Here is a 27,703-nt window from a genome sequence, read left to right as displayed (position 1 = left end):
TCTTGAAAATTTCCCTGGGCAGCTGTTTTGTAAGTAAGCTATACAGTGCTGCAGGGATGGCATCTTTTTGTAGGCCAAAACGCAGAAATGAGTTAACATTTTAGCACTTCTGATTTCATTGTCCTGGAGTCAATGGGTTTCTTGAATGGGTTTTTGGGTAAATGTCTGAAATAAGGTCTGTAATTTACACAAGCTCAAGATATGTTTTATTCTACAAAACAAAATACATCAGGCAAACCACCTTTATGAATTCCAATGAACTTATTTGTAATTTTTTTTTTTTACTTGTTTTGAAAATGTGGTTGCTAACAAGTGGCTACAACTAAAGAGGTTGTCAGGAACATTAAACGTCATCAGGCCGGACAGGTAAATTCATCTACTCAATAGTCCTCTTTCACAGCCTTGTTATGTTTATAATCATGCTCTTGCAAACTATTCTAATTCAAATTCTAATTGACTGTATTTAGGCTTCAAAATTCATAAAAAGTGTTCATTTGTGAAAATGTTTATGATGAACAAAACATGCACTACAAGACTTTAAAAATATTTTTACATTTGAAAATGATTTGAAAAACAAACAAAAAAACAACAACTAGGCATCATACATTTGCCGACTGTAAATGGTTACAGAGGAAAAATTGGGTGTCATTCACTAAATGACTGATGATCACAAACTACCAGAATTTTAGGTTATTCCAAACCTAACAAACTCATGCAGAAATATGCCTCGCTGCTATAAGATCCATGACAATGTGTTTAAAAAAAAATACAAAACAAAATGTGTTTTAAATTGTCGCAAAATATCAAACATGTTTTATATCCTCAGACTGGATGGGAATCATTGTCTGAAGCTAAACAGTCTTAACCCATCATACATTACACAACTTTCTGTGAAATCTGTCAACTCAACTCTGCAAGTTGTTCTGACTTTCGAAACTAGCGTTGACTTGTCCAGACTGTTAATCTAGGCAAATCTCTGCATTCCTTTATGTCCAGATAGCAAGAAGCAAGAAGCAAAGCGTGTTTGTGTCTGTATGCCCAAACTTCCTGTTTCAATAGAAAACTATTTCATGGTGTCTTTAAAGTCATTGTTGCTATGCCCCTGCTGCATATAATGTGAAAGAATGTGTGTTTGAGCCATTGGCGGTACAAGCGTGTATGTGTGTGTTGGTAATTGAGAGCAATGGTTGTTATTAGAAGAGTAGAGGACATGACGGGTTTTGCCTTGTCTGACCTAGCAGTGCTGTTTCACTGTCAGTCGTTTAGCCATTTAGCTTGGCCAGGGCGGCACAGCAAGAGGGACACATTACGAGGTGTTAGGGGAGATACCAGGAGCCGACAGAAGTATAAATCACGCTAGCTGTTAGTATGAGGCGAGGCGAGGCGAGGCTCTCCTCCCGAGGTGGGGGTGGGGGTGGGGGTGGGGGGGGGATGGTGGGACGGAGAGAGGAGCAGGGCAGAGGAATCATGTGGTTTGTCTTCACGTCCCAGTAGCTTTCAGGCTAATAAACGGATTAGAGACCACTTTGAGCCAAAGACAAAAAGGGATTTCTGCTGTTCGGGGAGAGAGAGGAAGTGGGAGCGGACTTGAATGAGGATGGTTTGGCTCTGAAAGCAGGCCAGCACTACAGGGAGAAACTGTGTGGGCTCCTGTCGAGTTTTGAAGCGATTGGAACGCTTATCGCGTTTGATGAGACGTTAGAGGCATATTGTGGCACTTATGAAACTGCACAGAAAAAAAGATCTATAGATCAGTACTCACCGAAACTGCAGGCAAACACTCTCAGAGTACCTGTAAATGAATGAACAAACGTCAATGTCAGGGTTACACAAGTTTTGCTATTAGCATTTGTAGAGTTTAAGCTGCAAGTTTCTGCCAAAGAATATTCCATCTGAAAGAAACCGAGAGGCTTTATGTATATACCATAAATGACAAGACCCCATGAATCAGACTTCAGTTTACTTCAGAGGCAGTGGTATTTATAGTTTATGGGGAATGGATGTTTCCACTCGAAAGACTATTATATTGGGTTAAAAATATATTCTCCAGCAGAAAAGATGAATCAGCAATTTTCCCATGAAGAAAATGACTAAGTTTTAAATGCAACCATCATACAGACTAGCATTTAGATGGAGAGCCACAAAATATCCATTTTTATTTCATTTGGTCTTTAAAAGTCTTAAATTGAAAAAGAGAAGAAAAAAAGTTTGTGAAGACAAACTTTGGTGTTGGCTAGAGAAAGCCTGCAATGCATGTTTGAAGTAGATCTAAAATAGATTCAGTGGCGGAACTAGAGTTTTATACTTGGGGTGGCCAGGGGGTGGTCACTACTTCTTTCAGGGGTACACACACACACGCATGCACGCACGCACGCACGCACACACACACACACTGTAATCAGAGGTATCTGTGTCCTCTCTTGATACATTTATTTATAACACAAGAACCATTAGAGTATAATCCCAATATAAATGCCACAGCCATCAACAACAAGAACACACATGAACCAACATTTTAAAGGTCCAAACCGGTATGACCTTCTTCTGCGGAACACAACATATATTTTAAAGCATGTTGGTAACCACACAGTTTTGGTTCCCATCAACATCCATTGTATGGAAAGAAAAAATACAATGGAAGTCAATGGGAACCCAAATTTGGGTGAACTCATTTTTGGGTGAACTATCCTTTTAATTTGACAAAATCATCTCAACTTAAATTCCTGAATTCGGTATGTGATTGACTGCCTGAGTCTGGTAGATGCTCCTGAAGTCTGACCACACTGACTCTGACTAGCCTCAGGTAGGGAGCTGCTCTGGGGTCCAGTGGTGATGCAAGGGCTGGGGTCTGTTTGCACCTGATCTGCCTGTTTGTGCTTCTTTAAAAAGAACTCTGATATATTTCCCTTTCTTTTCATGGTTATTTGATCCTGTGCAAAAATATGACAGCCTATGGTTACATCTAATCATCCAATTACCAAAATTTTTATCTTAATTTTTTCCTGCCAGCATTAAAAAGAAAAAAGAAAAAAAAAAGTTGTCAGCCACCGCCAGCGTTTTTTAACCTGACTACGTCAGACTTCTTACTTCTGCTCAATTTCATTTCGCTTCTGTACTTAGTCTGAGACAGCGTAATAGCTTTCCGTTTTCCTCCGGCCTGAAAACAGCCGGCCAATCAACGAACAGAGGGCGGGCTGAGAGCCGTGACGTAGACGCTGATTGTACCGTGGATGCGTAGATTTACTTCACATAATCTGCAAAAGTCGTTCACAGCCATGTTCACTCCGGTATTTCGCTCGATGGTTTTGTTTTCGCATCATACGTGTTTACAGTGGAAGTTAGATGCGGCTGAGCCTGCGCATAACACACGCCATAACCAAACGTTATGTGATTGGCTTACGGGTAACCAATGATTTTAAACTTCAGACAAGCGCCCCCTGCGAGAAAGAAAACGCTTTTCAATTATGCCATGCCAGACTCTGTCTACGAAGCAAAGCGAAGTAGCAGAGTTGGGTATTACCAGGCTAAGCGTTTTTGGTCATTTTCACAATTTCATGGCACCCCAGAATATTTTGTTGTATTAATATCTGAACATGCAATATATCAAAAGAAAGGACAGACCCTCTGCTTTAAAAAAAAAAAAAAATCTGTTTTATTCTAGCTTCATGCAGACTTTTTTTATCAACACTTGAATGTTGGTAAGTTTCATAAATAAGCAACATGAGCAAAAAGCTGATTTAAATTTTTTTTTTTTATCAGAGACTACATCCAGATCAGATTCAGAATGATGATCAAAACACAGATGAGTAGATCAAGTCCATCAACACTCCCAAAACATCACAGTCCTATAGTGATCGCATTATGATATCGCTTGTTTCTGCTTCTTTGCCTGCGTTTTGATCTGGAGGTACTCGTTCAGGAGATGCGTAATAGACGTAAGTGCGTAAGTGCCCCATAGCTTATAACAGTGAAAACACAGAAAACCATAAACTCGTCAATGGCGGGGAGGGCTGAAGAACTGAAGCAGCCTAACTGAGCTACCTAATCGATTTCAAACTGCCAAATGTTAACTCGCTGAACACTGAGAGCTGTAGCCTACTTCCCCACATTAGCTAAACATTTGTATACATTTGTAACGTACACACAGCATGGTATATGCACAGTACTAGCACAGGTGTAAGCATACGGATTGTTATGCTAAATTGCAAGCCGATCTCTCTAGTCTGATTAACTCGTAGCCTATTGCAGCCTTATTAACTCACACAGCGTCTCATAAAATTTATTCAGAGCAAACAACCCTGATGTTAAACCTTAAAAACTTACTTCAAATATGATGTTTTCTTATTCTTCGGTATCTTGCAACCATATTCTCTCGTCCTCTGCTCGCCCGTTTGAAAACTGCACGCGCTGCCAGCGAAAGTAAAAATAAAAAAATAATAAAAAATCAGCATATCAGCAACTGCTAGTAGCGAATACAATTTTGGGGCGGACATCCCTCTGGCTCCGCCACTGAATAGATTCAAGATTTAAGGAGTTTTAAAGGCTTGAAGTTTGAAGTTTTTAAGGCTATGCAGTCTATCAGACAAACAGGTTGCTAGGGTGTTCTGAGTGGTTGCTAGGGTGAGAGAAAGGGAGGTTGTATATGTTTAGATTTTAATTTATGACAGTTGGAGTTTGAGCAGTTTTTGCTCATTTTGGGAATACCGAATGAGCCAATTTTTAGGTTCCGTATTAGGAGAACCGCAATCACGATCATTTCGAAAATATAACAGACTGAAGGTCTGACTGACCCAGGTAGCTTTAAAGCTCAAGGAGGAGATCGAGTAAGAAATTGTATCTTTGAAAAATAAGAATAATTTCAAGTTTAAATTCAATGTTGGCTTTTTCAAGGTAACAGATTTCACAATGTGCCTTTCTATCCTGATCACAACCAAGATGTAGGAAGTCTGTAGGAGTGGTTCGGTATTGTCTGTCCCAGCTTTTGTGTAACTTGTTTAGCGCTACGTCTAGCGTGGCGAGGAGAGGGGGCACTTTTGCTTCTGACCCTGTCAGCCTGATCCTGAGATGGCCGCTCAGGGCCCCTCACCCACTCAATGCGTTCTTTCAGCCCTGCTCTGGGATCAGCCTTGGGGTCACAAGCAGAAAGACGAGCCCTGGGTGCCGAATTTAGAGGGGGAAAACGTTGTTTTGTGAAGGTTCTGAAGGAGCTTTACAACTTCCGAAAGTTTCTCTGACCGCCCCAATAACCCCTTCCCATGATTTTGTGTTTTGTATGTTAATACGCATCAAATGCCTCTCAAACACAATGAGGAGGCCCTGGTTCGGAAACAACAAGAGAGTGGGCGTGAAACCGACCCAGCGTTTGCTTGTCTTTGACCTGAATATAACTCTCTGGTTAGGAGCGTCAGCTTTGATACTTTGACAGAAATACTTGACTCTCAGTAATGTGCCAAAATAATCTCAAGCCAAATAAATCCACAAGCATTATCCTTGACCTTTTTGTCTTGTTTGTTTTTCATTTTCAAATGCTACAAATGTAATATTGGTCTAGTAATAACTATGCACCAACTATACACCATATGATCAAAAGACATGCTTGGACTCCTTTGAGAGCAGTAAATGAAAGGAAATAAAGATATTTTGACTTTATCAGAAGTCTTTGCTAAAATAAAAGCTTGTAATTCCTCAGGGCTATAACTTCAGTAAAGACTTATAAATTCTTACTGCTGTAAATTGTCATTCCCTGAGGAAAATTGTATTGCTCAGAGACCCTTTCATAGCTTAAGCAAAATTAATTGAGTTCTCAGTAATGCTTTTAGAGGTACGTGCTAATTGTCCACCCAAAAATGAAAATTCTGTCATCATTTACTCACCCTCATGTTGTTCCCAAGTCCAAACTTGTATTGTATTCTTTTGCAAAACATTTGTCCATACAATGCAAGTCAATGGTCACCGAAACTGATTAGTTACCAACATCCTTCAAAATATCTTCTTTTATGTTCCACAGAGGAAAGAAGATCATACAGGTTTGGAACAGCATGAGGGTGAGTGAACTTATTGGGTGAACTATTGAACAGCCAGAACGCATTAAATGTTTTCTGTTTTCAGTTGAAATCTGTGTCGTGTAAGTGGCCCCTAACTTAATAACTAATGATTTTTACAACGGAAATGAATCAATTAAAAACTTAAGCTAGACAATGACTTTCTTCTAGAGCTGCTGCACAGCCAAAACAATCTTTGTTGCATTAATTTCCTATTATCACTGTAAAGTTGCTTTGCAACAATCTGTATTGTAAAAAGAGCTTATGAAGGTGACTTTACTATCTCTTCAAGTATCATGTCTCAGATGTTTCTCCTAAAATTATTATGGAGACTTAAAAACACATATAGTAAGAATATAGAGCAAAGATTTGGTATTTCGGTGACTTTTGATTGCAAATGCTGCTGTCTTGGCAAATCAAAGCACTGTTTTGTTCTCTCGTGGGAATTTAGTGGAGACACAAGATTACTAGGGTATTTTTCTCTGTAGAAACAGGAGACTAAGATAAAGTCTCAATGTGCTCTGCTTTCTGGCAGACATTGCAAATTCCTATATATTTTTCATACTGAATATCAAGGATTGCATTTTGACTTAAATGAGATCTCATCTGTGATTTTTATTCCTTACAGGATGTCCTGTTTGGTGTGTCATATAAAATTTTTGCTATGTTTAATTGTAATTTTTCTTATACATTTTTTATGTGCTGTTTACATGACACTGTTTTCAACTAAAAACAGAAAACTTTTTATGTGTTTCTCCGTTCATTTATACGACAATGGCATTTTGGGGGACTGAAAATGCTAAATTTTGAAAACGGGTTTCAAAGTGCAAGTTTTTGAAAATGAAACCGTTATTGTCTCTGTGTAAACTAAAAAAAAAGTGCATCTGTGTAAACGGTGACACCATGCGCATCCGTATTACGTGTTCAGTCTATGGGGCGGACTTACTACTCTGTTGGTGTACTATCACATTCTATAAAGTAGGGATTTTGGATGCAGCGTTAGTCTAGATAGGTCTTTGCTAAATAAAATATTATTGTGCTTAATTATATTTCTGTCATGACAACTCTCAGGAGATTGGTATGGTAATAGAGATTGGCATGGTAATGGATATGACAATGTTAATGTATTTGGTCTTGGTGGTGTCATGATTCCTGTCTTGTGTTCTCCTTGTCTTGTGTGGACTTTTGTTATTTCCTGTTCTGTGCCATGTTTTGTAGTCCTTTGTAGTTTTTCTTGCTTATTACTTGCCCCTTGTTGTCTTGTTTAGCTTGTTTGCCTGTGTATTTAAACCTCTGTGCTTCAGTTGTTGTTTGTCGGTCATTGTGGCTGTTTGCAGTTAACTTTTCCTTGTTCTTGTCCTGAGTTCCATGTTCTGTTGTTTGCCCTGGATTACTTGTTTGTTTCATTAAAATAGTGCTTGCATGTGGATTCTTTCTCCGCTTCATTCCTACCACATTGTTACAGGTGGAATAGATCTGCTACGCTGCAGAGCAAGTAGACTTGCTACTGCCAATACATTCACAGACATTGCTGTTGTTGTTTTTTCTTCATGGGACCGCATGTTTTAGGATCTATGTGTGCCTTGGCTACCTTGCTGACCGGCTTAACACTAGTGTTCTAACATGAACCTAGTTTAAACTTGTAAAGACTGCTCTGTTTAGGAATTAATAACCAGACCACACAATATGCGCAGAGATATGTAATAAAATGTCAATCACTTCTGAAATCATGCTGGATACTGCATACTGCTACTAGCCCCGGTATTTGTTTTAATGTTGAGCTGCAGCTCACTGGACGCTGACTCAACAGCAACCAATCAGCTGAGCTATGTAGATAATGATGTGATCGCTACCAAATGAGTCAAAGACTTATCAGCCTGCACTATTTAGAGTTTCATGCCAGAACTAGGTAATAAAGGTCTGTAATTCCTCAGTACAGTTAAGGGTTTAGCAAATTATTCAATGTTATTTTTATTTGGATAGAAAGTGTGTACAAACCATCTGCCACTACAGTATAACACTCATTTACCTCACTCTCTTTCTCTCTCTCTTGTCCATCTGTGTCTGGCTGGTGTACTGTATAATATGAGGGTTGACCTGCTGGCATCCGCTGCCTCGGGTACACACATGGCTGTATAAAGGACGTCCCAACCTTCCCTCTCTCCCCTGAAAGGTGCCAAACTCTGCTCTTTAATTATTCATTACACAGCCCTGCCCTGAGAATGGCATCGTGCTGTGTTTCGGTCCAGACGTGGATGGCTGCCATAGCGCAGAGAACGCTTGTTCTATCCCACTGAATGTTTGCAACCATCTGCCGAGGTTCAGCGCAGCAGCATGTGAAGAGATGTTTGATTTTTTTTTTAACACTCTGTTTAGTGTGTCCTGGCGTGTCACTCCCATATTTCCTTCTGTTTGGACTCTAATGGCTGTAGCGTGTGCATACGGGCGCCTGCAGGCTGAACCTGCTTGGCTAATATTCCTCTCACACAGGTCGTAGCGTGCTCGCTGCATTGATTGCGTGCGTGTGTGTCTGTCCTCTTGCATCTCATCAGTTTCTCCTTGCTAGGGCGAGGAAAACCGATATTCGCTAGCTGTATGGTACCCTATGCCCTCGTTCTCTCTCTGAACATCCTGTCCTATCGCTGTCCATGTTGACTTTGTTTGAGACAATCCATTATTTTTGATAAGCTCATTTTCTCTCCGTCTTATCGAACTGCAGGCAGAACCGGGAGAGAGATGTGGCCGAGGATCCTGAGGGCCGGTGCTGTAGGGCCAGTGCAAACACTAATCAGCTTTAATTTCAACATCTCATCACGAGGGGCTCTGTGTGTGTGATCTGTATTAACCGCTCAGTAATCGGTCTTACGGCACTGCAGTTGTTGAACAATAATCTCGGACCGTTCACAGAATGGCCGTTGCGCATTGCATACAAAAATGGTTAAATTCGCCAGCTCCAATCAGTTTCCGGGAGTCAGTGTGCATGTTTGCACCAGTTCCCAGGCTGCTGCAATGAACGTTTCCAAAAACTAGTCACTGGATTTGCCAGAGGTTTGAAGTTGTGAGACTGAATCTTTAAAAAAAAAACACTACATTACCATATTTTTGGAAAATAAGGCACACCAGGTCAAAATTGCATTGTTGATAGAAAAAAACCCACATATAGCGAGTCTAGCTCCACCCTTTAGTACCGTACCACTGTGCTAGGTACCCCAACGGAAGAGTACCGAAAAAGTGGTACGGTACGGTTCGGCATTTTGGTTCCATTCACAACTTTTGACAGTGGAAACGGAAATAATTGCGTACCGTACCGCTGAGTGGAAATGAGCCATAAGAGACTTGTAATGTGACTCTATCTGTACCCTTCTGTCCTCCAGTAAACTATTTATTTTCTTGAAAATCTAAGAGGACGTGAAGAGGTACTGTGTGTGTGTGTGTGTGTGTGTGTGTGTGTGTGTGTGTGTGTGTGTGTGTGTGTATGGGGATGATTTCTGACTCTGTGTTGCCACTCTGTTCCCCTGACACCTGTGTGCTAATTAGGGTCATATTGGTGCATTCCACACTAATGACTTCAGGCTGCATACAGTGGCTGTAAACATTTACTCGCATTGTCTGCTGAATGCTGTTATCTCATTGATGGCATGTGTGTGTGTGTGTGTGTGTGTTTTCTCACTGTGCTTATTAACGCCTGCCATAGATTTTTATCAGCTGTTTAATAGTTCATAGGTCTATATATCCGCTCAAACACACATATTAAAGCCAACATGGACTCAAAACTGACCTTTTTACTTTCCTAATAAATGTCCTTGCTTATTTTGCATGATTCATCAGTGTATATTATTCTCAAGAAAACATTTTTCAAAATCATCCACTGAAACACAGTAACTTTCTCCACCTCTGAAATTACTTTTCTTTTGTGTTGATGTCAGCAGTGCTGTTTTCAAGTCGGAATAATCGTATTTACAAGACATGAATGCCATGGCATAATTACCAGTGGGATTTTCTTTGTGCACTGTCTTTCCGAGTTCAAGGCAAGAATCAAATTGGCACTGGACATAATAAGTTTTAACTGTGAATTTTGACTGTTTTTATATGCATTTTATGTACCGTTGATAAAGAATAGCAACAATGCCTGCAGTAAAGTAAGGTTTATAAGATGGCAGGCTTGTGTGACTAAGCATAAAGCATCAGTTAAACAGCATTAGTCCTAAAAAAGCTTCCTGTGTTTGCCATTAAGTGCAAAAAGAGACATATACATGTGAAATTGCCCACTAGGTATGTTTTTTTTTTTCTACTAAAACTACACAAATGCACATTACAAGATAGTTACGATTTCCAAATTTACAAGAAGGTAAGGGATGAACAAAATAATAATAATAATAATAATAATAACCTATATTACAACCTAACATCCCTGAATATTCTGTTTTAATCAGGATTACAGAAGTTAAGGTTGTGAATGTTTCATGCTGTTTTCAGAAATTGGGAGGGAGTATTTCAGTATCCTGGCACTAATGTTGATTCAAATGTTTCTGGATGAAAGAGATAAATGGCACAAGCACTTTATTTTACTGTGATGAGCGTTTGGATGCAGGGTGACATGTTCTGCTCTGGTCTTCAATCATACGCTGTCTTCTCAGAGCACACAGAAAAAGATACAAAAGAGTTGTTTAATTATTAACTACTTTTTAACAGAAGAGATCTGATTAATCAGAAAAAGTGACATTTCAATAACATTTTTGCAGTTTAATTAGGTAAGATTAATTGGCAAGATTAGCTTTGGGCTTCTCAAGTTATGAAAATGTAATAAATAAATAAATGTTGCTTGTTGATGTTTGTTTGAAGAAACAAATTTAATTCTCTTTGCCCAAAGGGATCTAAAAACTTCAATATCCTAGTTTTATTTATTTTATTTATTTTTCCTGTATGCATACTTTGGTTACATCTAGAAAGGATCTCAAGAATATCTCAAACTGTGCTCAGATTTCCCAAGATAAAGTCTGCAGTCAAATTTCAGAGATCTCAATTTAAACATTTCTCTTCAAATGTTTGTAGTCAATACTAAAATCAATCATTTTATCCTGAACATATATATATATATAAATAAATAAATCAAAAACATGAACATTCCCTCCCCCTCACAGTGATATCTCTTCTCTGATGACTTGTGCGCAAAGAAATTAGGAAACAACAACAATCCAACCGTCCAATCAATTCCAGACAGACAAAATCAAGTCATGCCCTACATTTCTCTCTCATTTTTTTTTATTTTTAATTTTTTTAAAGAAACATACTGTAAGTTATATTGTACAAACACCTTCTGAAAAACATTAAAGAGCCTCTACACAAAATATCACATATAACAAATGAGGGGAAAAAAATAACATTCTGTGTTCATTCAAAACATTGAAAATACATAAAATAAACATCAGAATGAATATATATTAATAAAAAAAATAAAAAAAACGTTTTTTTTTTTTTCTAATTCAAGAAGCCGCTTCACTCAGATATCAATTGGCAAGAAAAGAAGTTTGCATGCTGTACATGCTGACTTTAAGAAAAACAAACAAACAAAAAAAAAAAACGATATGGTAATAATACTCTTTTCAAAAGGTATTTGCCGGTACTTTAAGTCAATACTTTTTTTTACAATTTTTTTTTAGCATTTTAGCCAGTAACAAACATGTCTGTTGAATGCATGAATGCAAAGGCCAATCAGAGGGGTTTAAGTTCCCTCAACACTGCTCAAAACTCGAGAGCTCATTGACTAAGTTATGCACATTCACAAATCATTTCATAAAAACCAATAAAGTATAAACACAGATGTAACAACTTTGAATAATAGTTTTATTTTTTATTGATGTTAAAGGTGCAGTAAGCTATTTCAAAGAAACGCTGATATTGATATTTGAAATCACCAAAACAAACACGCCCCTACCCAAAAGGATTACACCCTTATCTTCATAGCTCCGCCCCCAAACTCACAAACACGCTATGCAACACTAGCCTGGTAATACCAGACTCTGCTACTTCACTTTGCTTCGTAGACAGAGTCTGGAATGGCATAACAGAGAAGTGTTTTCTCTCTTGCTAGGGGGCGCTTGTCTGAAGTTTAAAATCATTGGTTACCCGTAAGCCAATCACATAACGTTTGGTTATGGCGTGTGTTATGCGCATGCTCGGCCGCATTTAACTTTCACTGTAAACACATGTATGATGCGAAAACAAAACCATCGAGCGAAATACCGGAGTGAACATGGCTGTGAACGACTTTTGCAGGTTAAGTTAAGTAAATCTACGCATCCACGGTACAATCAGCGTGTACGTCACGGCTCTCAGCCCGCCCTCTGTTCGTTGATTGGCCCGGCTGTTTCCAGACCGGTGGCAAACAAAAAGCTCTGAAGCTGTCTCAGACTGAGTACAGAAGCGAAATGAAATTGAGCGGAAGTACGAAGTCTGACGTAGTCAGGCTAATGCAACACAGGCACCTCCCCCTAATGAGTGTATACGCCCCTTACTGCTCTTTGGCTACAAGTGTGTTTTGGTGCTCGGTCTGATCCACTTTCAACAGCGTTTCTCAGAAATCACTTACTTACCTTTAAGGACACACTGCAAAATTTTAGGAGTAACAACCATATTCAAATGTGGGATTGAATCTGAAATGACATAGCAATGCAAATTTCAAACATAAAATATAATAGGATTTTCTGTATCTATGGTTTGAAAATATAAATTTGTGGTGGGAATTCTTGGCCATTTCCACCACTACATGTTCTAAAAGCTTTTAAAACATTTGAAAAACTGGATGTTTTGAAAGTTCATAGAACATTCAGAGATGACTTTATGGGGAACGTTTGCAAACTGTTCTTGGTGCATATTTTTTGTAAGCTAGGAATGTGTGTATACAGGTTTTTTTCTAGTCTTTGAAGCGATTTGGGATGAAAAGATACAAACAAAAGTTATGCACCTTCTGCTTTCACATTTATATGCATCTACCAGTGCTTCTGAATGTGTTTAAGAAGTTGCATGCATGTGTGTGAGTGCATGTTTGGAAATGTGTGTGAGACGTGAGAGTGTGTATGTGACTCATCATGTCATGCTTAATGCAGCTCAGCACAGAATCACGCTATTGTTTTCCTCCAGGGCTCCACTGGAGAAACTCACGATGCTCTATTCATTCAGACAAATCCCACAGCTCTACTGCGGCACTCTTAATTTAACGCTGCTGTGGCCGCTCTTATAGACAGCCATCAGATTACACAGGCGCTGTATATACAGCATAATCCACAGGAAGCACTAGAATCGCTGCTGACTCACTGAGGGGACTGATGGTGTCTGATTGTGATTTTCAGAAGAGAGGCACAGTGCTACTTGTGTATTTGCATGATGATTTTATTGTTAAAGGGATAGTCCACCCCCCAAAAATGAAGAAATAATAATAATGTCATTCACAAAAGGTGATTTTAGTAATATATTTGAGCTGCTCTATTCTGTACAATAAAAGTGAACTGTTAAGTTCCATAAAAGTAGTCCAAAAAACGTTCTGAAGCACACGATAGTTTTGTGTGTAAAATAACTACGTGAATATCCTGAATATTGTGTTCCAATTAAGTCAGCAAGTTATACGGGTGTAGTATTGTTACCTCCACCCCCTTCAAGTAATGTTTTCATTATTTCTTTAACCCTAAAAAGTCTACTGAATTGTATTTGGTACACACATTTCTGAGGCCTCCAAATTATCAAAACTTTGCTGAAAAATTATTGTACACAATCTGGTTGCTTTTATAGCAAAAGGCCTTTTAGTACAATTCTTTACTAAGAACTAAAAACATTATTTAGTATAATGTCCACCCTGAGGTCATGGTACATGTGCATTTTTGATGTGAAATCTTTACAGATTTTTATAAAGAATACATTTAATATTGTTAGTAATGAACACTTACTGGACTGAACCTAGCTTTAGCTGATTATACATCATTTAAAACAATGATAATACGGCTTTTGAGTAGTGTTTTTTATACATCTCTCAAACATCATTGTGTTGCATTGCATTATATGTTTTGCCAATGAGCAATTAAAGCCTGATGTATTAAATATGAAAAAAAAGCAAACCATTTATTTACTTCTTTTTTTTTTTTTTTTCAGACTATTATTTCAAGCCATGTCCTCTTGCCCTGATGAAGCACGTGGTGATCATTGGGACCCCCACTCATCTGCAGCCGAGCATTGTGGGATTTTCAGCGCATGTCCTCTTGCTGGCTCAGCGCTTTTGCAAGGGTGAATCTCATCCCTGAGTGAATCTCATTTGAGTTGTGAGTGTAGGCGGAGCCTTTACTATGCACTGTTCTACTAGAGACTTGTAGTGTGAGGTGTGTGTGAGAGAGAGAAAGAGAGAGAGATCTGTTATATGACTCAGTAGGAGTTTTGACTTACATGCCATATGTTCACACAGGAACTGCACCATTCTGTGACACACACAAAAAAACTGTTCGTGTGATGCCCTCAATTGCACATCTTTTATGAACACTTGTTCCTGTGCCAGCATAAGTGGAAATTGTTATGTATGGCATGTTCTCTATTAACTTTAAATTATGAATACAAAATTAAAATGGTGAAGAATACAATGAAAAGGAGACATAATATGCACACAAAGGCCAAGTCATTTTGTTATGAATCCACCAGATCAAGAGGTCTTCACAGGTGTTAAAAGTCCTAAATTAAAGTCCAAACTGTCCCAAACTGATCTGTGCTGTGAAATTGTAAGTTCTTTGTTTGTGTGTGCACTCTTGGAAAAAAAGGTACAAAAGCTGTCACTGTGGCGGTACCTTTTCAAAAGGGACACCTTTGTACCTAAAGAGTGCATTTTAGTCCCTCAAAGGTACATATTGGTACCAAACGTGTACATATTAGTACCTAAATGGTACATATTAGAACCCTTTTGAAGGGTACTGTCCCAGTGACAGCTTTTGTACCTTTTTTTCTGAGAGTGTGTGTGTGTGTGTGTTTATGTGATTTATGAAGACAGAAATTTGTATGAGGACATTTCCTGAGTCCTCATATTTTAAATCGCTTTAAAAACATACCAAACAGTGTGTTATTAAAAATGTAAAAATGCATAAAGTTTTCTGTGATGGGTATGTTTAGGGTAGGCTAGTGTATATATGTATATATATATATACAGTTTGTACAGTATAGAAACCATCACGCCTAGAGTCCCCACAAGTATAGCAAAACAAGTGTGTGTGTGTGTTTTAGCAGTTTGGTTTCATTATAGACTCTTTTAGGACAGGAAATGAGGTTTTGAGTTCTAAAAGTTACATAGTATTGTACATCAATCTCATATATATCAAAAGATAACATTTTATGCATTATGTTTACAAAATACAAATTGAAATCTATTACTCATTTGTTATTTTCTCTCCAAATTAGGTAGACAAGTGACAGAACGTTCCTTTTCGATGTGTGGGTGCAAGTGAGAAAGTGCAAGTTCCAGAAACAATACAAACTTTGCTGCAAGGTGGAAATGGATGGAAAATGGCCTGAAATTGTTTGAGACATATTTAGATATTTAGATAGAGTTAGACCTAGACACACAATTTTTGTTCAGCCTGTGACTCAAATATAAGGAGCGTGTCAAAACTATTATTATTAGATATTAAATAACAAAATTATATATTATTAGTACAAAATTATGCCTGTAAATTAACATTCTTCTCACTAAGTCCAATCCTGGTTCATGTTTGTAATAAATGAAAGAAAAGAGAAACTATTATTATAAATACCACAAATTTTACATGAAAAATTGGACCGTTTGTAGCATTAGGAAGCAGACTTCTAATCTGATCTGATCTGGAGGATTGGATCTGATGTGGATTCGTCTGAAACTGATGATCCAGGATCTGTAATAGATCACTGTCAGCCAGAGAACCTTAACTAAACCCTGATAATGAAATTCAGTTCATTCAAAAGAGAATGTCCTTAAGGGATGAGGTGAGGTAACTTTAGCTTGATGTCCAGGCTGTTGGTCTGTAAAGACTGGCGAGGCGCCAGCATGCTTTATACATACATTATAGAATAATAACAAGAGTAATAGTTGTTATAGTAGTAAAAAATAGGTATTATACTTTTCATAAGCAAACTGCTCAGCCAGTTTCTTTGCACATGAGGTGATGCTGATGATGACCAGACCACTCAAACATTGTTAAGTCATGGAAGTGCAACAGTTTTTTTATTTTTTATTTAATTGAATATGCTTTAACTTTTCCCTACCTTTTCTATTTAACCAGACACAGTCTGTAAACGGTATAAAGCTTCAGGCAAAATCAAAGATACAAACCAAAATCAGAGAGGCAGGTATAGATTTAAAAGTGTCCATTTTTGTTTGTGAACTTAAAGAGTCTCTATGTTTTTAATGCATGTTGCAAGATAATGTTTACTTTGTGTATGCAAAAAATGTGAGTAAATACTGTATGTCTTCCATGGATTTCTATGAAAACATACAGTTATGGTTTACTTTATAGTATGTTCATTTGTGTCAGTGGAGTTAGTTTGGCATCATCTGCATTTAGGTGATTTTCAGTAATCCATATTTGGCAACAATGCAATGTTTTTACACTTTTCTAGCACATGAATAGGCACCAAAGCTGTAATCGATCCAGTTCCCTGAATCCCCCAATAACTGGAACATATTGCAAAAAAAAAAAAAAAAAAAAAAAAAATTATATATATATAGGCAATTGAATACTTTGGGGACTTTTTATTTTGTATAAGCTTATGTTACACCTCAAAAATCCCCCCACATTCTCTCTAAAAGCTTGAGCCCTGAACAGAGAGGGAGCCCAAAAATCGCGACAGGGGTCTCAGGCCAATAAACGGTCCAAGGGGCCCAGAAACCATTGCGCCACTCCTGACCACAGGTATGTTTTAATGTTTCATTTTTGTAAAACTTTGAGAATGCAAAAGGCCTTGCAGGTGGCTAAGAAATTATAGCATCTCTAAAACCGATTTTCAAACATAGACAGGGAAGGCCATAACCATGTTTTGAACATTGCGGGGGACCAAAAAAACAAACAAAAACAAATTCATAGGGATGTCACAAATGTAATTGTCCTCCTTATTATAACAATTTATTGTAAAATAATGCATTGGAACTATTTGCAAGTAATATTAGTATTTTATTTATTTTTTTCCTGAAATTCTTCAAGGCAAGTCAGATAACCACATTTATTAAATGAATTCAGAACATGCACACATTCATTCTCAATCTTTTGCCTAATAGGCTGAAAATGGGTCTATTAGGCCTAATTTTTCTTGTCTCGTCACATTCAATTATGAATTGCACGTTCACCATATCTGATTATTAGGGGGGACTTGTCTTTTTTATTTTTTCTCAGGGTTTGACTTAATTTTTGCATAGGTTAATTTTCCAGGCATGACTCATCATAAAAGTGAATAAACTACAGGCAAATTTTAATGAATATAATTGTTTTTCAATCATATTCCATTCTCATTTTAATTATATATATATATATATATATATATATATATATATATATATATATATATATATATATATATATATATATAATATGCCTACTTTAAATTAACTTTTTTATTCTACTGTGCGATCTACTTAGGGAGAATCAGTCATTTCTGAAGTTCTGCACTAGATTAATCATAAACCTGCATTCCTCTCAAACATGTTCTGATTATCTCCAATCAGTTCAGAGCAGATTGACCAGTTTTGAATCCATCAGAGGTCAGTGACAGACTCAGGTGTGAAGCAGTATGTCTGTATAAAGTCACTATTAGACAGGTTGCACTCCAGCAGGAAGGCCATATGGCGGTTAACCCACAATCCTCTTCACTGCCACCACACCAGGTACACAACAAGTGTGTCATGTTGTGGGGCTCATGTGTGTGTGTGTGTGTTACTGTTTGGTAACTGGGAGAGTCTTGTTTTCCTAGATAAGGCTGAACTGACTTCTGTTTGAACATTTCTTCCAGTTCTATTGGAGTAACACGAACATTTGACTAAAACTGTCACATGTGATCCTTGTCATTTGCTGGTAGTTTTTTTTTTTTGTTGTTGTTGTTGGGGGGGTGGGGTGCATTTGAGTGCATTTTGTTGATCTTAGCTCTCTATTATGAGTTGTGTTGTGCTGAGTTGCAGGTGCTGCAGATTTCACCTGACTCACTGACCTCTGACCTTGACCTGACTCACTGACCCTGTAAAATGGGGCTCCAATGACAATGATGTTATTGTGTGAGTGTGGTTGAATCATTGGACTGTTAATACAATGGCTTGTCCTAGTGAAGTTGTTGCTCTGTCAACAGTGGCTGTCGACTGCCTTCTAAAGCCCTATATATATATATATATATATATATATATATATATATATATATATATATATATATATATATACACGCACTGTATATATCAAGTATAATATATATATATATATATATATATATATATATATGTATAATTTTTTTATTTTTTTATTTTTATTTTTTTTAACAAATTTACCATTACTGTAGAAGCTACATCCTTTGTGTCTAACATGTTTTCTCACTGACATGCTCTCTAAAGTATACACTGGGCTTAAGGCAGCATGCTAACTAAAATGAAACCTAGTGACAGATGTATCTACCACTCTGAAAACCACACAAATAGCACTTCTCATCTGAAGTGCACAGGAGATTTGAATCACAATTGATTCCAATTGAGTTTTATGTTAACATGTTGCTAAGCTAACTATACAGTTCTGTAAGCACAAAAAAAAATACAGGGTGAAATAGACAAATTTATATATTTTTTTTTCAGTATTTACAGACCATATATCAAAATAAAAGTTTTGTTGCTAGTCTGTTAGAATGATGCCTTACAGTTATTTATTTCTAGGTAGGCAGCACACTAGAGTATGGAACAGATCTTAGAATTCTTAATTAAAGTCCACCTGCTTTAAGTCTATGTAACTCTTTTTCTAGTTGTACGGGTGTGTGTATGTGCATAATAGTGAGTTCCCTTCGACAAGCAGAATGACAGGATAATGGTCTCTGTGATCATGTGTGTGTGTCCACAGTTGGACAAAAGAGTGTATGTTTGGTATGAACAATGGACGACTGTGTGTCTCACTTCTGAATGAACAGAAAAACAAGCTCCAAAGTTATCTTTACAAAATAATTACAAAATTGACACCTGTTAGAACCGATTCCGATAGACTTGATTTAATTGCTAACTATTGATGTTTCTGTCTAGAGGTGACTGGAGCCACAAGAATAAATTAATTTCATCCTTCAGAACAGGTGTGTTTTCCATGACAGTCTTGGAAATCTTTCCGTACCTGTCTCTATCTGTGATCAGGCTTGTGAAACATTAATTAAATCAGCGTTGTTGTCTGTTTCATACTCTCCAGATCTGGCTCCAGACATCGGCGTAATTGAAAATGTGTACTTGTCACACATTTTAGCAATCAGGGTCACTCATCCGGAATTAATAAACACCTTTTTTTTTTTAGAATCAGAATTCTAACAAGGGCTTTTAAACGCAATGTTCCTGGGCAGATATGAATCATTTAACTGTGGGAGTGTATGAATAGACTGAGAAGTTGTTAATAAAAACAGATCTGATGGGTTAAGATGTTATAATTGCACAGATTTCAGTCCTGCTTTTAATTCAGCAGATTTATTCAGCCCAGCGTCTCTAAATGAATCCACTATGAAAATGACACCAGTTCAGGCTGGAGTACGTTAACTTCTCTATAACATATAAAGCTGTCATTACTGTTGCCCGCATCTGCATTCATGCGTGCGCGTATGTGTATATGAAATGAGAGTGCTCTTTAATTCTGATTACTGTGCCAGCAGTTAGTGTTTATGGTAATATCTGAGAGACGAACTGCAATAAAGCCATCTGCTTATGGCTTCCATTAAGCTGATTGTTTGGATGAAATTATGAAACACACACACACACACACACACACACACACACACACACACACACACACACACACACACACACACACACACACACACACACAGACCTTTATTAGCTGCTAGATAAATAGATAGGCATTAGCTGGTGAAGAGGGCAATTGTTGGTCATAGCGTGAGGTTGTAGGGGTAAGACTCGTGCTGTCTCACAGGAAGTATGTCTATAAACTCCAGATTTATCACAGAGCAGATAATGATGATGGCTGGAAATAGTGTTTGTCGCTTCAGGCGAGCGTGACTCGATCTAAATAGAAGATGCAGTGTGGGCTGACAGGTAACTCAGGGTGCTTTCACAATAGAGCTCTTGGTGTGGACTTGAGTATGTTTGACATGATTTTAGTTTGTGTAAGAGCGGTTTTCCAAACAAGTCCACTTGAGCCTGATTTCTCCCAAAAAAAAATGCTCCTCCATTTTTGTCACCCAATGGAGTTTGGGTTCCTTGCCACTGTCACCTTTGGCTTGTCTAGTTGGAGTTTAAAAGACACTTAATATTCAGTAATATTATCGATTTAACCACACTGACACTATCAGATGAGAATTTGAACTGAATTTAACTGAATAATGTCTTCTTTATAGTTGCTTAATAGCTGAGTCGAATTTGTTTCATAATTGACCAATTTTGCATCATCGACACTGTACAGACTTGGATCAACATTAAACTGACTTGAGCTGAAGAATGACGCTATTGCTTTCTTTAGAGCTCCTGACTTTTACACAATTATTGAACTGAACTGAAATAACACTGAACTGACTTGAGCTGAATGACACTATTCTTATTAGACCTGCTTTACAACAGAATTTGAACTTGTCTCATTTTTGATTGTTTGTATCATTGATTCATGTTATTTCCCTATTCATTACCGTGAAGCTGCTTTGAAACAATCTGTATTGTATAAAGAGCTATATAAATAAAGGTGATGTGAATTGAAAATGTGGTTTAGGAGCAAGTTACGTAGATTAAGGGTGTTCAAAGTTGTAGTTTGGTTCTCTTGTGGGCTAAATTGCTCGTTGTGCGAATATACAGTATGATGGTATTTTTTACCAACTGAGAACTTGTGAAGAGCTTAAAAAATATGTAAATTAGTCAAAACAGCAGAAGGAATTCCTCCGTTGGACACAGACAATGATCTGCCGCAAGACGGCATTTCTGAGCCTGTACTAAACAGTAATGGGCCACATAGCTCCTATGATGAGAAAAAAACAGGTATACTTGAGCATTCTGTACTTTTTAGGGTCATATTTTGTAACATCACATCCTGTTTTTGGTTCATTTAGATGTCTTTGGTCCGTGTTGCATTCAAATTCCAGTTGAACCGCTCCAGAGTTCCTTTTTAGTGGTCTCAGTCTGCTTGTTTGGTGTGCACCAAGGTTTGGATGGAAGCGTTTACAATTATTCAAATGAACTGCAATAACAGAACAATCTTGCACAAGAGATAGTTTTAATTGAATCAAACCTGCCAAGTGTGAACACACCTAAGAATTGAAGGAGTCTAAAGCCGGGGTGCACACTGTGCGATTTTGGCCGTCTGAGATTAATTTAGAAAAATCCTAAAAGATTTCTCTGATCCTTGGCTAAAATCTAAAGTCTTTGATCTTTAGATTGTCATGTTCACCAACAGCCAATTAATGCATTACACATGCATTACACATGGGATTGAAAAGGTGGATGCAAAGAAATCTCTAACATTAATTTTGGTCATGGAGCTGCATTGCTCACAGTCACCGAACATGTCATTGATTGATGATGTAAAAGGTTTTCTTGCGTGCGTCCGTTTTTAACGCGTCTTGACTGTCGTACAGTCTGACATTAACAACTGAGAACTTATAGTGTGACATGGATTACAGCAAGGATTATGTTCGTATATAGCGTCTGACAAGCAACACTTGTAAAGGACTATTATAAATCGCACAGTGTGCACCCGGCTTTAGTCCCTGTATACTTTGAATTAAGATGCGTTTTGGCTGTGTTGTGTTCACGTAATACATACATCACGTATATATATATACAGTTCTAGTTCTGCTATTCAGGATGCCTGTTTTACGTTGCACATTCTGACACTGTGAGGCCACCGTAGGTGTGCGTTTTGGTTTTTGTGTTCCGGGAAATAAACGAGTGAGTTGATGCATTGAAAGTGAAACTAGTCGTTATTTTTTAACAACATAACAGGCTGATCGAATCACTAGTAGTCGACGCTAATACAGGTGTAAAAAGGCTCTAAAAAGTTTTGAGCTTGTCCACTTTCGAACAATTCCAAAGGTAGTCAAAAATGCATTCAACCGGATTGCTATTTTAGCGTAGTGGCCGAATGCGTTCGAACAGCTACAAAAGACCGCCTATTGACCAAAAACATTATAGGAAGCACGCTAGCAAGGCGGGATTTAAACTTTGTCGGATAAAGACCCAGGTTTGTATGCACCAAGCAAAATGTTCTCTAACCATTCCTGATTTCTAACATGCACTCACAGCATCAGAGCAGAAACAAAAGCTGCTGCTCCCAGTATGTTTTTCCGCATTTCCGTTTGCATTCAAATGTAAGTCACGTGAGTTCATTTTGTCCAATAGATCGAAATATCTGAAAAAGCCCATATAAATGTACCTGCCCATAGACCCTCCCCTTGAAGAAATCAGGACAGAAGTGGTTGAAAGTGGACAAAAGAAGACAAATTAAAACACCAGGTCTAAACGGGAATGTGTCTCCCTGGTCTACTTGTGATTCGATCGACCACAACGCATCTTAATACCAGGTGTAAACAGGGCCTTAAAAATATGACATTTTTCCTTCTTTGCTGGTTTTAATATCACAGTTAGGATATTCACTGTCAGACATCATTATCCTGCAGCGCCTGACTAATTAGACACATGACAGCTGTCACTGAGATGGTATTCCGAATACATTTAGCTTATAATAGAAAGGCATTATAAACCTCATTGACAGAAAAAACTAAACAAAAACACACTCTCCGTTCCTGAGCTCACTGTCACGGGACACTTTTATTGTTTGAGGTTCATAATGTGCTTTGGTCCACTAGTGTTTCTTCTGGCATCCAGCACCAAATCCATTTAGAGTTTGTTTTTAGAGACTTTCTGGCCACTTTTCACCTTTGTAAGTTGTAGGTCAGAGTCTGAAACAGATCTGTGAAACTCTGTGACTGCAGTCTCATAAGCACAGCAGGAGCCAAGAGTTTAGCCGAGCTCTCTCACCAATCTGCACCGTCCAAAACATCTCAGAGGAGATATTTAATACCTTAGTCTATCCCCTCTGTTCTCACTCTCTCTTTTTCTGTCCTTGCTTTGGGTTTTAAACTCTTGAAAAAATGTAGTGAACACTTTATACCAAAGCAAAAGCATTAAGTTAATTCATTAAAATGAATTCAAATTAAATAATATGTCCTTTTCGTCATTGTTGTTGTTGACAGAATGAAAAAAATAGCCTTCATTAATGAACAAATTAGTAATTTCATTGATGAGGTTTAATGAATGTCCACATTTAAGACTTGTTGGTCCTGTAAAAAGTTTTTATGGAAAAAGAATGAGGAAGGGAGGAAGGGAACAAGGAAACGGAGAGAGAGGTTGTGCAATTGAATCCTGATTGATGTGTTAATGTAAGTGAAGGGCAGCTGATAGTGCTGTCCTCCAGTGGGCTGTGTAATGTTTCCTGACAGACTGATTCATGCGAGCTCTGCTTATGTTTATCTGTGTCTGATCAACTATACAAACCTCTGCCGTCCACCACAGTTACAAACACTGACACTCAAATAGAAACCAGAAACATTAATGTAAAGGAAACTCTCTCTCCCTTTGTCCAACCACAGCACTCATAAAAGCAATGAGCTGCTCTGTAATTAAACAGTGTGAGATGATTCAGCATTGGATAAAAGCGTTTTGTTGTTTATAGCGGGAGGTCACAGCACTGATAGATGAGAGTGGAGAGAGAGAGAGTGCGATTGAGGGCAGGAGGGAGGGATGAGCGCTTGTTTCTGCTTGTGTCTCACTGGGGCTCATGCATAGGGCTTTAGCATCCGTCATCATAGCCAAAACACGCTCTGCACTGTGTCCTGCTCTAACAGAAACAATGATACAATTAGCCTTCCCATAATGCCCCTCAGTGACACATGATACGGGATGTTTATAATTACAGATGGTGGTTGTGGGGCAGGTGTTGCAGAGGTTGGTGTTTAGGGGGATTGGGAAGTGAGAAAGAGAGAGTTTTTCCTTGATGTTTTGAAATAAAAGAGTTCATTGTACCATGTAGACATAGTATAACTTGCGAAACTCTGATGAAAAAGACCATACATTGAAACTAAGATGAAAAACCGCCTCTTTTAGAAATGGCTCTGATGGCAGAAAGATCATTACATTTGAATGCATGCACACATAACTAGCCAAAATTAAGCATCAACAAACCCCATTCAGTGTTCAGAAACACGGCCCACCCAGTCACAGTGAGATATTAAAGAGAAAGATATTACACAGATAGTATTATTCCTAAATACCAGGGGCCGTATTCACAAAGCATTTTATCTTACCACTAGGAGTACTCCTAAATCGCACTAAAAGATTTTAGCTAGGAGTTTTCTCTTTAAAGTTATTCACAACGCCTTTCAGACCTACTCTTAGTAAAGAAAAATGACAACTCCTAAACTAAGAGTGAGTCTTCGTTGCTATGGATGACGTCATTACTCATGCACGAGCTTGACTGAAGTGACCACCTTGATTGGCTGATGATTGTAATGCGGGAATGATTCCAAACACCTCCCCTACGATGATGAGTGACAGGTGACAGGTCTGAGAATGCGTGCGCTACACAAGTAGTGCGAAGGATGGAAGATGATGAATAACTGAAGAAATAGCCTAAATGAATAAAGAGTAAGGCAAAACAAATAGCCTATAGCCTAATGAAACATATGGATTGATGCAATATCTTTGCAACATTATTGAATTAATCTGTCACTATATGCCTCTGCCTACGTTTGCAAAAGAGAAGAACATTTTAATTCACAATGAAACGTTACAATTAGTTTACATGCAATAAGTAGCCTAGTTTTGGTTGTTGTTGGTGGCGTTATTGCATCCCTAGTTATGCCTACAATGCAAAATTGTTCCCTCGCGATTGGAAGCTCCTGTAGCCGCCGCATAGCCTACGCATTTCAAAACATCGCAACGTGAAATGCCACAAAAAGCGGTTTGTGAATAAGTCTTAGTGAGTTAGGAGTCCTCTCGACTTCTTTTAAGCTGTCCCAGGCTTAGGTGCTACTTTTAGGGCTAAAATGCTTCGTGAATTACTCTTAGTCAAAAAAAAAATAGGAGTCCTAAAGTTACGAGTGACACGCCCATTATTTTTAGGAGTTGCTCCTAAACTCGCCAGTTAGGAGCTACTTTTAGCCTTAAAATTCTTTGTGAATACGGCCCCAGAACTATAATGATAAAAGAAAGTTTGGTAAACTGTCAAATATTGTGCTGTGTGTAGCACCTACAATTTTGCAGATCTTTCAAGGAATTCAAAGAAATATTAATATTAGGGCTGTCAAACGATTAATCGCGATTAATCGCATCCAAAATAAAAGTTTGTTTTTACATAATACATGTGTGTGTGTACGGTGTATAATTATTTTCTATATATAAATACACACACATGCATGTATATATTTAAGAAATATTTGCATGTATATAATATATATTTATATTATATATAATTTATATTATATATAAATATTTTATATATAAATAACACATTTTCTTAAATATATATATGCATGTGTGTGTATTTATATATAGAAAATAATTATACTCCGTACAAAGACATAAATTATGTAAACACAAACTTTTATTTTGGATGCGATTAATCGCGATTAATCGTTTGACAGCCCTAATAAATATTACATTTTTCAGCAGAAAAATAAATATTAAAAAAGCCCTAAAGTTTGAAAGTTTACAGACATTAAGGACAGAACGAACAAACAAACAAACGAACGATAGATAAAATGATTGAACAAATTAACGATCGAGCGATTGGATAGATAGAACGAACAAACAAACAAACTGTCGATAGAACGAACAATAGATAGAATGAAAGAACAAACGATAGATAGATCAATTGAAAAATATAACGATTGACAGAATAAACAAACGAACGAACGATAGATTGAACGATAGAGATTGAACAATAAATGGACAGAATGATCAAACTAACGAATGATGGATTGATTGGATAGACACGAATGGACGAACGGTAGATAGATCAAACAATCGAACAAACGAGAGAACAAAAGAACAAACAATAGAACGAATAAACGAGCGATAGATAGATCAAACGATAGTGATCGAACAAAAGATAGACAGAATGATCGAACCAACGAATGATTGATCGTATAGATAGATAGAACGAACGAACGAACGAACGAACGAATAATAGATAAAACAAATGAACAAACAAACTGTAGATAGAACGAACGATAGATAAATAGATAGACAGAACGATCGATAGAACGAACAACAGAACAAACAAGCAAACAATTGAACCATGGAACGATAAAACGTACGATAGGTAGAATGAACGAGCGATAGACAGATTGAACGATAGCGATCGAACAATAAATGGATAGAATTATCGAACGAATGAGTGATCGATCAATCAGATCACTAGATAGATAAAACAAACCGATAGAAAAATAGAACGATTGAACGACAGAACAAACAGAGATAGATAGATAGATAGATAGATAGATAGATAGATAGATAGATAGATAGATAGATAGATAGATAGATAGATAGATAGATAGATAGGTGTGTGTTTGTGTGTGGTATAGTAATTAGTGGTGGGGTATGTGTGAGGTTCAGTTCAAAGGCTGGAGTTCATCTCATTTATCTGTGCTGTCAATGTGATCTGATCAAAAAAGCACAGGATCAGTGTTTGTGTCACTATCCATTTATCCATATTTGATCAGTGTAGATACACCTCTCCTCGTGGACGTTAAATTGCTTTAAAAACATCTCAACATATGTCGAACAACAGATGGTGTGTCAGTCTACTTGTGTCCTTTGTCATGCCCTTCATTTCATAATTCAAATGAAGGTATGACATCACTCGACCTCAAACACACATGGCGTCGGCAGAGTAAAGTACCACTTTAGATTATTCACGTCAGCAGATTGCTCATTCATTACACACACATACCACACGCACGTATGCATAAAGTGCTGTGGTGGTACAATTGAGAGGTATATGATGTAGACTATACTCTCTGCCCTATGAAACAAACCTGACCACATTGAGCCATCTATCACACTTTTATCACCATTACAACAGGAGGCAATGTTAAAATAAAACTTCAAACATCATAACTACAACACATCGGAGTCATTAGGGCAGTGTGAGAGAGTTTCAGGCCTGTTGATGGAACTGTCACCTGTCCTATTGATCTAAAAGCTGTTGATCATGTAGAAATATTTTAAGTCTTGCCAATATAACAATTTGACGTCTGTAATGTTGAACATTGTGGTAACAACATCTGCTGATTTAAATGTCACTAAGGTACATTGCATTGAAAATGATAAACAAATCAGTAATGTTTTGCATCATAAGCAAGTGTGTTGCACATGTTCTGAAAAGTGAAGCCAAAACATTCCATTCGCCCCCTGGTGGCTGGCTGCATTATAGGTCATAAACCCT

At 37.7% G+C, this 27,703-nt stretch overlaps 1 protein-coding gene across 1 annotated transcript in view; it reads right to left on the bottom strand.

Annotated features, from left to right (window-relative positions):
• sema6d (semaphorin 6D) overlaps nt 1-27,703 on the bottom strand; it is a 129,580-nt gene that overhangs the window by 42,361 nt on the left and 59,516 nt on the right. The window contains exon 3 of the mRNA XM_079875078.1: nt 1,763-1,792. The gene's annotated coding sequence lies outside the window, so the exon portion shown is untranslated. The remainder of the gene's footprint in view (nt 1-1,762; nt 1,793-27,703) is intronic.

This window comes from Squalius cephalus (genome assembly GCF_949319135.1).
Source record: "Squalius cephalus genome assembly, chromosome: 6".
Classification (NCBI taxonomy): Eukaryota; Metazoa; Chordata; class Actinopteri; order Cypriniformes; family Leuciscidae; genus Squalius; species Squalius cephalus.
The sequence above is the reverse complement of the archived record's forward strand: the minus strand, read 5'-3'. Positions and strand labels throughout refer to the sequence as shown.